General features: G+C 47.2%; 1 long non-coding RNA gene across 1 annotated transcript in view; it reads right to left on the bottom strand.

Annotated features, from left to right (window-relative positions):
- The window catches only part of LOC108350781 (uncharacterized), a 37,793-nt gene extending 27,992 nt beyond the window's left edge, over positions 1-9,801 (bottom strand). Inside the window, exon 1 of the long non-coding RNA XR_001837740.3 lies at positions 6,561-9,801. This is a non-coding gene — a long non-coding RNA (uncharacterized LOC108350781). The remainder of the gene's footprint in view (positions 1-6,560) is intronic.
- Between the last annotated feature and the right edge of the window lie 612 nt (positions 9,802-10,413).

The raw sequence follows: 10,413 nt of genomic DNA, 5'->3' as shown, positions 1-10,413 counted from the left end.
CTTTTTGCTACTCAGTAGCGCTCCTACTGTTAGAGCCCATAAAACTTTCTCTCCTGGGCTGGAGAGATGGCTCTTACTTAGGAGCACCGGTTGCTCTTCCAGGGACCCCAGCACCCACAGGGCGGCGGCTCACAGCCATCACTCTTTCCAGTTTTAGGGGATCCAGTGACCTCTTCTGGCCTCTTGGAGCAGTACATACTTGTGGTACACAGACATTCACGTAAGCAAAACACTCATACACATAAAATGTTTAAAGAACTTAAATATTTTTTACTTGTTTCAAAGTTTTTTCCTGAGCAGTAAGTCGGCTTAGAGGGTAAGGGCTCTTGCTGCCAACCTGAGTTCAATCTGTGATCCACATGGTGGGAGGAGGGAACCACCTCTCACCTAAGTTCTCTCTGATCCTACCTGAGTGTTGTGGCATACACGCACACGCACGCACACACACACACACACACACACACACACACACACACGTAAAAGGAAAGTTGGAAACACTTTGTTATTTTTGTTCTATCCTAGGCCCACACACAGGTTTCTCTTTTTGGTTCTGTCTTGTTATATCTCGTTTTTATTTTCTTTTCCCTACTGAAGTTTTCTTCTTTTTCTTTTTGGTTTTTTGAGACAGGGTTTTTCTGTATAGCTCTGGCTGTCCTGGAACTCACTGTGTAGATCAGGCTGGCCTCGAACTCACAGAAGTCTGCTTGCCTCTGCCTCCCGAGTGCTGAGATTAAAAGTGTCTGCCACCACTGCCTGGCGACCTACTGAACTTTCTAACTGGCCTGCTAATCCACTGGGATCCCATAAACATTACATTTCAAGAACTCTTTCCACCGAACAACACAGTATGCATTTGTATATTACCCTCCGGAAAGGGCTGCAGGGTGGCACTGGCTAGACCATACACCAAAGCCCAGTAGAACTGGCTGGGAAGTTTAGTCATCCTTTGGGAGAGAGTGCTTAGTCATCTACATTCCTTGCTCTTCTTGTTTTCATCCTAATCCAAGCAGCTGGTGAAGTCTTAAACATTCTTTTTCTTAAGTCCTTTTTATTTATTGGTTGTGGTGGTGGTAGAAGGGTGCACTTGTGGGGATCAGAGGACGACTTGGAGGGATCAGGTCTCACCTTCCACCATGGTAAGTTCCGGGCCTTGAACTTAGGTCTTTAGACTTTACCACAGGCACCTTCTCCCACTGAGCCTTCTTACTAGACTAAGCCTTGAAAGCTTTCTGGGCTATGTCTCTCGTACCTGTGACCCATCCACACATTCCTAGGACATGCATCCCCGTCTCTGAGTCCTACAGGCAGAGGAGCAAGATGCATTGCTAGGCTTATCAAAGACGAATGATATTCTCCTGTGCTCTTCGATCACAGAGGCCTTCAACTGTGGCTCTTCTGTGACCCACAGGACACCAAGGGCAAGATTTGACTACATTTTCTCCTATAAATTCAGACATGAGGCCTCTTTATCGTAATTACATTTATTTTTCTTATGCACGTTCATGTGTTGGGTGCCCACAGAAGCCAGAAAAGGGCATTGGATCCTGACGTTGGAATTAAAGCTGTTGTGAGCTGCCGAACACAGGTGCTGTTTGACAAAGTTGGGTCCTCTACAAGCGCAGTATGTATTCCTGACTGGTGAGCCACCCTTTCAGCCCCATGAAGTTCGTCTCTCATCTGACAACCCCTCCTCTCTCATTGTCTGTGTGGCTCAGAATTTGGTTCCTTGGTTTCCAAGAGTTAGCTGTCTGAAATCTACATGTCCTTTAGAAATGAACCAGTACATTTAGAGGATGTTTTTCCTTACTGGGTTTGGTAACACACACTCCTAGTCCCAGCCCTCTGGAGAGGGAAGCAGAAGAATCAGGAGTTCAAGGTCATTATTGGCTACACAACAAGCTGGAGACCAGCTTGGGCCAAGACTTTGTCTCCAAAGCAAAACGACACAGAACAAAAGGAATTTATGTTCATGGAGTAAGGACTCACAGACAAGCCTGGTTTGCCTTCTCGTGGGCTAGTTAACACAATCTGCATATAATACCTCACTGCTTAGCCGTCTACCTGTATGAGCTTGTCCTTTCCACAGTTCCTTGACGTATTTATGGGTTTTGGTTTGTTTTTGTTTTTAGTTTTTGATTGGGTTTATAGCCCAGGTTGGCTACATTCTCAAGGTGATCTTGCTTCAGCCTCACCTGGGATGAGTTTAAGATCGTCTGTATTTTCCAGATGATGAGAGGCAGTCTGTCAGGTTGGAGTGTGACAGCTGGTATTCTGACTCAGGCCCTCCTACGAGCCTGTGGCTTGTTCCTCAGCATTTCAGTTCTCCTCAGAGAACAGGAGTGGCCGCACCCAGACCTGCCCCGTAGGCCTGACCGCAACCTCAGTAGAACTGTACTAAAATAAGTAGCTGTTCTGATGACGTCAGAGCAATGGCTCCATCAAGATGGAGTTTAAAGAGCCAGCTCACACCCTTCTCTTGGCCATAGATTGGCTCCTCTCGACCTCTGGTCCTAAATGGTTTGAGATCCAGAAGGTAGTCTGTCCCTCCTGTCTCACAAACCCCAACAAATAATACGAGATTGTGTTTGGTATCAGTGACAAAGACCATCAGTGCAGGCCAGGTGTGGGGACACACACTTCACACGCAGGAGGCAGAATGGGTTTAAGCCATTCTGGTTTACATAGCAAGGTTCAGGCCAACAAGGGCTACATAGTGAGAACCAGACTCCAAGGCCAAGGGAAACCCCAAACAGAACGGTAGGATTTTGCTCTACAAGCATCTACAGAGGCTGACATGCTGGCACACCCTTGTTGTCAGCACTCAGGAGGCAGAGGCAGGAGGATCTGGAATTTCGAGGTTAGCCTGGTCTACACTGTAAGCTCCAGGCCAGCAGGGTCACATAGTGAGGCATAGTCAATAACAAAGGACAACAAAAAGTACCTTCAGGCGTGCTTTTAGGTTGAGGTTCTTCCTTCAAAGGACCAATACAAGAAGCGAATAAAACAAAAACTAGTGTTTTCCTTTCTTCCTTCTCTTCACACGCTTGGCAGATGCTTGTCTCACTTGGCCCTTGCATTTTCTGGTTCAGACTTTAGAAAAGACCCTTGTAGTTGTTTGGTTGAGTGATTGTTTTGGTTTTGTTCTGCTTTTCAAGATAAGGTTTCTCTGTGTAGTCCTGACTCTTCTCCAGGATCAGGCTGGCCTTGAACTCAAAGATCCACCTGCCTCTACCCACCTCCAGACACTTATTTATTTTAAAGGTTTAGTGTGTGTGTGTGTGTGTGTGTGTGTGTGTGTGTGTGTGTGGTGTGTGTGTGTGTGGTGTGTGTGTGTGTGTCTGTGTGGTGTGTGTGTAGTGTGTGTGTGTGTGGTGTGTGTGTATGTGTGTGGTGTGTGTGTGTGGTGTGTGTATGTGTGTGGTGTGTGTGTGTGGTGTGTGTGTATGTGTGTGATGTGTGTGTGTGGTATGTGTGTGTATGTGTGTGGTGTGTGTGTGGTGTATGTGTGTGTGTGTGGTGTGTGTGTGTGGTGTATGTGTGTGTGTGGTGTGTGTGTGTGGTGTGTGTGTATGTGTGTGGTGTGTGTGTATGTGTGTGGTGTGTGTGTGGTGTGTGTGTATGTGTGTGGTGTGTGTGTGTGGTGTGTGTGGTGTGTGTGTGGTGTGTGTGTGTGTGGTGTGTGTGGTGTGTGTGTGTGTGGTGTGTGTGTGTGTAGGTGTGTGATGTGTGTGTGGTATGTGTGTGTGTATGTGTGTGGTGTATGTGTGTGGTGTGTGTGTGTGGTGTGTGTGTAGGTGTGTGATGTGTGTGTGTGGTATGTGTGTGTGTATGTGTGTGGTGTGTGTGTGTGGTGTATGTGTGTGTGTATGTGTGTGGTGTGTGTGTGTGGTGTGTGTGTGTGGTGTGTGTGTGGTGTGTGTGTATGTGTGTGATGTGTGTGTGTGGTGTGTGTGTGTGGTGTGTGTGTGTGTGGTGTGTGTGTGGTGTGTGTGTATGTGTGTGGTGTGTGTGTGTGGTGTGTGTGTGTGTGGTGTGTATGTGTGTGGTGTGTGTGTATGTGTGTGGTGTGTGTGTGTGGTGTGTGTGTGTGTGGTGTGTGTGTGTGGTGTGTGTGTATGTGTGTGGTGTGTGTGTGTGTGGTGTGTATGTGTGTGTGGTGTGTGTGGTGTGTGTGTGTGTGGTGTGTGTGGTGTGTATGTGTGTGTGGTGTGTGTGGTGTGTGTGTGTGTGTGTGTGTGTGTGTGTGTGTGTGTGTGTGTGTGTGTGCCTGTGCCGTCAGTCTGTGTATTGTAGATGTGTACGGGTGCCTGAGGAAGCCGGAAGAGGACATCGGATCCTCTGCAGCTGGAGTTGCTGGAGTCGCAGGTGGTTGCGAGCAGCCAGGTGGGTGCTGGGAATTGAACCTAGGTCTTTTGGGAGAACAGCCAATGCTTTTAATTGGTGAACCATCTTTCCAGACCCTGTATAATTTAATGTTATTGTATGCATGTATGTATGTATTTATGTATGTATGTCTTAGCTTGCTTCTGTTCCTGGGATAAAAACCACGGGGGAGGAAAGGTTTTATTTTGCCTTACATGTCCCTGTAACAGCCTATCATGAAGGGAAGTCAAGCAGGAGCCTGGAGTCAGAAGCCACAGCAGAGGCCTGGGAATAATGTTACTCACTGGCTTTCCCCAATGCTTGCTCAGCTTATTTATAAAGCACAGGGCCACCGATCCAGTGGGCGGGGCTTTCCCATACCAATCACCTGTCAAGAAAATCCTCGGACAGATTCGCTTCCAGGCTAGTCTGATGGAGACATTTTCTCAATTAAGTTCCTCTTTCCAAATGACTCCAGCTTGTGTCGAGTTGACAAAAATAAGCAGCACAGTTGACCAGCTCGCTTTCTTTATGGATTTTTGGTTTTGATACAAGTAGGCTAAGCTGGTTTAGAACTTTATACAAAGACAAGGTTAGCCTTGAACTCCTGACTCTCCTGGTTTTACCTTCCAAATACTGGGTTTACACCAGTTTGCAGCTCTACACTTAGCTTTGTTTAATTTTCGGTTTTTTTACAAATTTAATTTTTTTTTTTAAGTTAATGTCTCATTATGTAACCCTGGCTGTCCCTGGGACTCACCAGGCAAGACTTAGACTCATACAGATCTGCCTGCCTCTGTGGCCAGAGTGCTGGGATTAAAGTCTTATGCTGGCATGCCCTGCGTCTTCAAATTAAAAAATAAAAAAAGGCTATAGCCCAATGGCAAAGTGACGGTCTAACATGTAAGAAGGTTAGTCCCCAACATCACCCCCACCCCCACTCCCTCTCACACATGCTGGACTATAATAGTTGAGCTCCAGGCCAGCCTAGTTACAAAGCAGGACTATGTCTAATAAAAAGCAAATACATAAAATATTTAGTGCTTAAGAACACTGGCTGTGGGGTTGGGGATTTAGCTCAGCGGTAGAGCACTTGCCTAGCAAGCGCAAGGCCCTGGGTTCGGTCCCCAGCTCCGAAAAAAAGAAAAAAGAAGAAAAAAAAGGACCTGGGTTCAATTCCCAGCACCTACATGGCAGCTCACAACTGTCTAATTCCAGTTCCAGGGGATCTGACAACCTCACACAGACATACATACACAGGCAGAACACCAGTGTTCATAAAAAGAAATTTAGAAAATATTAAGTTACATACATTTTTATCCAGAGCAGAAGGAAGCCTCTTACCCTTTAGAAGATTGTCATCAAGCCACTTAAGTAAAGTTAAGGATGATCGGGGTTGGGGATTTAGCTCAGTGGTAGAGTGCTTGCCTAGCAAGCACAAGGCCCTGGGTTCGGTCCCCAGCTCTGAAAAAAAGAACCAAAAAAAAAAAAAAAAAAAAAAAAAAAAGGATGATCTACCATTCCTGGCAAACTGGGTGGGTGGGTGAGATGGCTCAGCAGGTAGAGGTGCTTGCCACCAATTTGACTGAGTTCTGTCCCTAAACGGAAAGAACCAGCTCCAGAAAGTTGTATCCACCATACCCCTGCCTTATGGTTCTACACACACACACACACACACACACACACACACACACACACACCAATACATTTTATTTAATATTTATTTTTAATTTGGTAATCAGTTCTGTATCTCTCCTGCTTACTGCGACACAATTCATGTGTTGGAGGAAAAAAAACGTCGTTGCTGCGCGCAGACCTTGAAAGGATGCATAGCCCGCCTTTGTTCAAATTCGTCAGGAAGGGAAGGCTGAAGAACCCGGATGCAGTTCTGCAGATTGCCGCTTGACGGCGCTGTGGCTAGCGGGCAGAGCCCTCTCTTGACCAAACTAGTCATCGGAATTCAGAGAAATCTTGGTCTCTTAGCAACCACACAGCCAAGCTTGCTGAGTACCCAGACTCAGCTATGAGTTAATTGGTGTGCTCAAAATGCAAAGCTTCAAACATCAGAGGAAGTCCCCTGGCAAATAATACCCGTTACAGGCGCGAAATCGCTACTCAAAATATTTTTTTTAAACCATTTTACAAATGTGATCACGCTCAAAAAAGCCCCGGCAGACCACCAAACCCACAGCACTTACCGTGTCTTCTCTGTTTTCTGTTCCTTTTCTTTCTAAGTCAGCGTCTCTCATGTACCCCGGGCTGATTTTGTACTCCCTGATCCTCCTGCCTCAACGTCCCCCGTCCTGGGATTACAGGCATGCATCACCACATCTGACGTTTTTCCTTGCTGGCAGCAAATCCAGGACTTTGTGCGTGCTCGGTAAGCACTATACAGTCTGAGCTCCATTCTGCCCCTCGGCTGCTTCCATAATTTGGTTCAGAGAACGTGCAGATGTCGTCATGGCAATACCCTCTAGTTTCCCCTGAGCGGGTGCACATGTGCAGGGTTAAATAGTCAGTTAAACTCGGTGTGGAATGAATTCCGTTCAGGCCTATCTCATTGACCTCAGGCCTCTCAGTTTCTAATTTTTTGAGCTGCTACAATCTAGGCAGTTCTGGACTTTTTCCAAATGTGAACACGTCAAGACGTGCTATCTATTCTTTCTCAGAAGCCTTTTTAAAAGGGTTTTTGGAGTCCGGTGAGATAATTCAATGTTTAAAGGTGCTTGATACCAAGCCTGGTCTGGACCTGAGTTTGAGCTCCTAAACCCACAGGATAGAAGGAGAAAACAGATTCCCATAGTTTGAGCTCTGATCTCTATGCATGCTGTGGTGTATGTATGTGTGCACACATACACATTCACACACACACACACACACACACACAACCACACACCCCTCCAAATAAATAGCAAACAATAAAACACTGCTTTAAGCCAGGGATGCTATACACATATGATTCTAGTACTTGAGAGGATGAGGCAAGAGGACCTGGAATTCAAGGGCTCTTTGTGCTGCAGAGAAAGACCCCGTTTCATGAAAGTTAAATTTACGCACGGTATCTTTCTTAGTTTATTTTCTTGTTCGTGTGATTAAATACTGTGACACAAAAAACTCTAGGGAGGAAAGGTTCAAATGACTGTGAAAGGTTCACAGTTCAAGGTACAGTCCATCATGGAAGCTAATTTAAGGCAGCAGGAACTTGAAAGAGTTGGTCACATCATCTTGGCAGCCAAGAACCAGTGTGAGGAAGAGGGGGAGAAGGAGGGGAGGAAGGAGAGGGAGGGAGGGAGGGAGGGAGGAAGAGTGAACCTTGCTTAGATCATTTTATCCTTTTATTCAGTCCAGGATCCTTTGTAGGAGGAACTGTACCACCCATAGTAGGCAGAAGGAATTGTACCACCCATAGTGGGCAGAAGGAATTGTACCACCCATAGTGGGCAGAAGGAATTGTACTACCCATAGTGGGCAGAAGGAATTGTACTACCCATAGTGGGCAGAAGGAATTGTACTACCCATAGTGGGCAGAAGGAATTGTACTACCCATAGTGGGCAGAAGGAATTGTACCACCTATAGTGGGCAGAAGGAATTGTACCACCCATAGTGGGCAGATTTTCCCACTCTAAATAAAGCAGTCCAGATCATTGATCATCCCCTACATAGATACACTTGGAGGCTCATCTTCCAGGCAATCTTAGATTCTGTCAAATTGGCCACACCAACCATAACAGTGTCCCATGCTTATAACCCCAGCATGTGGGAGCTAGAGGCGAGAGTTAGGAATTCAAAGCCAGGATTGGCTACAGGAGTGTGTGGGAAAACAAAAGCAAAACAAAACCAACTCAAAACAAAGGAATTGCAGGGACTGCACTGGCAACTCTCCATCAGCTCTGAGTTACACAGTAGAGTTTACGAGGTTTGGATGCCCTTCCGACTTGAAGGGTGTGGGGTTTTAGTTCTGCAGGGTAACCAAATGCATGTCCTGCGTCAGGCTGAGGAGGCAGATCTGGAGGTCTGAGGACATCATCTGGTTTGGAGCATGCAACAGCCAGTAGGGTCCTCCAGAAGTTTACTCACCAAAGCTTAGATGCAGAAGACTAACACTCCTTTAGGGGAAAGTTTCGTTGACATTGCAGTAAGGTGGCTATTGCGCTTTTCTGTAGTCATGGCAACCTGACTACGGTTCCCAGCACGACGGAGGTGGCAGGTCACAGGAGGATCTGAACCTGACGGCTAGAAACCAAAGAAGGTGCAGAGAATGGACCAGGACCTGGTGACGTGCCTCCCTACCTCATGCTTCAAGTCTGCCTGGCTCCCCACCCTGTTTAATGAGTTCCTGTCTAGGAACTCGATTGTTGGTTTTGCCCTCTCTCCCTCTCAGCTCTCTCCCTTTTGAGAATAGTCTATCACAGCCCCTGGAACCCGGCTCAGGGCGACTTTGAACTTCTGATCCTCCGCCTCCCAGTGCTGGGATTGCATGTGTTCACACGGTTTCTGTGGTGTTGGGGACTGTTCGAGCTGGTGTCTGCCCATCGAGATGAATGCCGACCCTGTGGGCCTAGCCTGTTTCTTATTTGTCCTCAAGACCCTTCCGTGACGTCTGACTCCAGGAGGAGGTGTCAGAGTTTTCAAACACTTTCGCTAGGCACAGCTCCTGGTCTCTCTGGTTGTTCTGCTCATGTTCTTAGGGGCTTTTCCTTTTTGGCCTGGACTAGTAAACAATGAGGATTACTCTACCAAGGCCCGGGGCATTCCCAGCTTGCATGTCCTCTCTGCCCTCACAGAAGAGCCCTGCCTTCTAGTGGAGGAGTGAAGGGGTGTTTGGTGTGTTTTTCCCATGTTCTTTTCTCTTCCTGTCTGGCTGTTGGGCTTGTCTGCTCCAGCTTGAACAGTGGTTTTCTGTCAGTATTTCTGTTTTTTGGTTTTGTTTGTTATTTTTAAGACAAGATCTTTATATATAGTCCTGTCTGGCCCAAAACTCACTATGTATGTATGTATGTATGTATGTATGTATGTATGTATGTATGTATGTATGTATTTTGATTTTTTGAGTTGACATCTCATATAGCCCTGGTTGGTCCCGAACTTGTGATGTTGCCGAGAAGGAACCTTCTACCTTCAGCTAAAAGGGGCCGGACAAGTTTAGTGAGGGTCGTTTCCTGTTCCTTGCCACAGATCTTGTATTATTTTCTGTAGCCCCAGCAGGGATGCTCTGGGTGTGGTCTTGGGTGGTCTGAGCTCCATTTGACTCCGAGCTGCCCTGGCCTTCAGACTCAGTTCAGAGTCATTGGTCTCAGGGTCTTTAAAGTGCTTGCCAGGAAGGGGTTGCTGAGGGACAAGAGACTGGACTGGGCTTTTCCCGTTCAGATCTTTATCCAACAGAATGGTTTGTCAGGCACAGCTCACTGCCTAACTCCAGCCCAGCCCAGCCCAGCCCAACCCAGCCCAGCCCAGCCCAGCCCAGCCCAGCCCAGCCCAGCCCAGCCCAGCCCAGCCCAGCCCAGCCCAGCCCAGCCCAGCCCAGCCCTGTAGTGCTTGGGACCCTGTAACAAGCACAGTAGTGAATTAGTTTTGTGGTGACCCAGGATAAGAATTCAACTGAAGGCTGGGTGTAGTAGCACAGCCCTTTAACCCCAGCACTCGAGATGAGGCATGTGGATTGCAGTAAATTCAAAGACAGCCTGGTTCACATTTCAAGTTCCAGGCCAGCCAGGGTTCTGCCTCATGGTTCTTAGAGTGCACTGGGGCTGTAACAGTTTCTGAATCACAGTTACAATCTGTCCTGTGACATAACCTGAATTTCTGGACAGCTTCATGCTGTTTACAGTCTCTGAGTTCCTCGCCCTATACTCTGCACCTCACATGTGCTGTTCTGCGCTGTACTGACCCCCCATTGTGGCCATTTTCAGTGGTGCATCAGAGACCGACTGTCCATGGTCTGTAGCATTCACTGATGTCACAGAGTACACATACCTGTACCACTGCTGAGTAACGACCGAACTGACGTCACCGAACAGGGAGAAAGGACACTTGACTGTATTAAAGCCAGC

The sequence above is a fragment of the Rattus norvegicus genome, chromosome 4 (genome assembly GCF_036323735.1).
Source record: "Rattus norvegicus strain BN/NHsdMcwi chromosome 4, GRCr8, whole genome shotgun sequence".
NCBI lineage: Eukaryota > Metazoa > Chordata > Mammalia > Rodentia > Muridae > Rattus > Rattus norvegicus.
The sequence above is the reverse complement of the archived record's forward strand: the minus strand, read 5'-3'. Positions and strand labels throughout refer to the sequence as shown.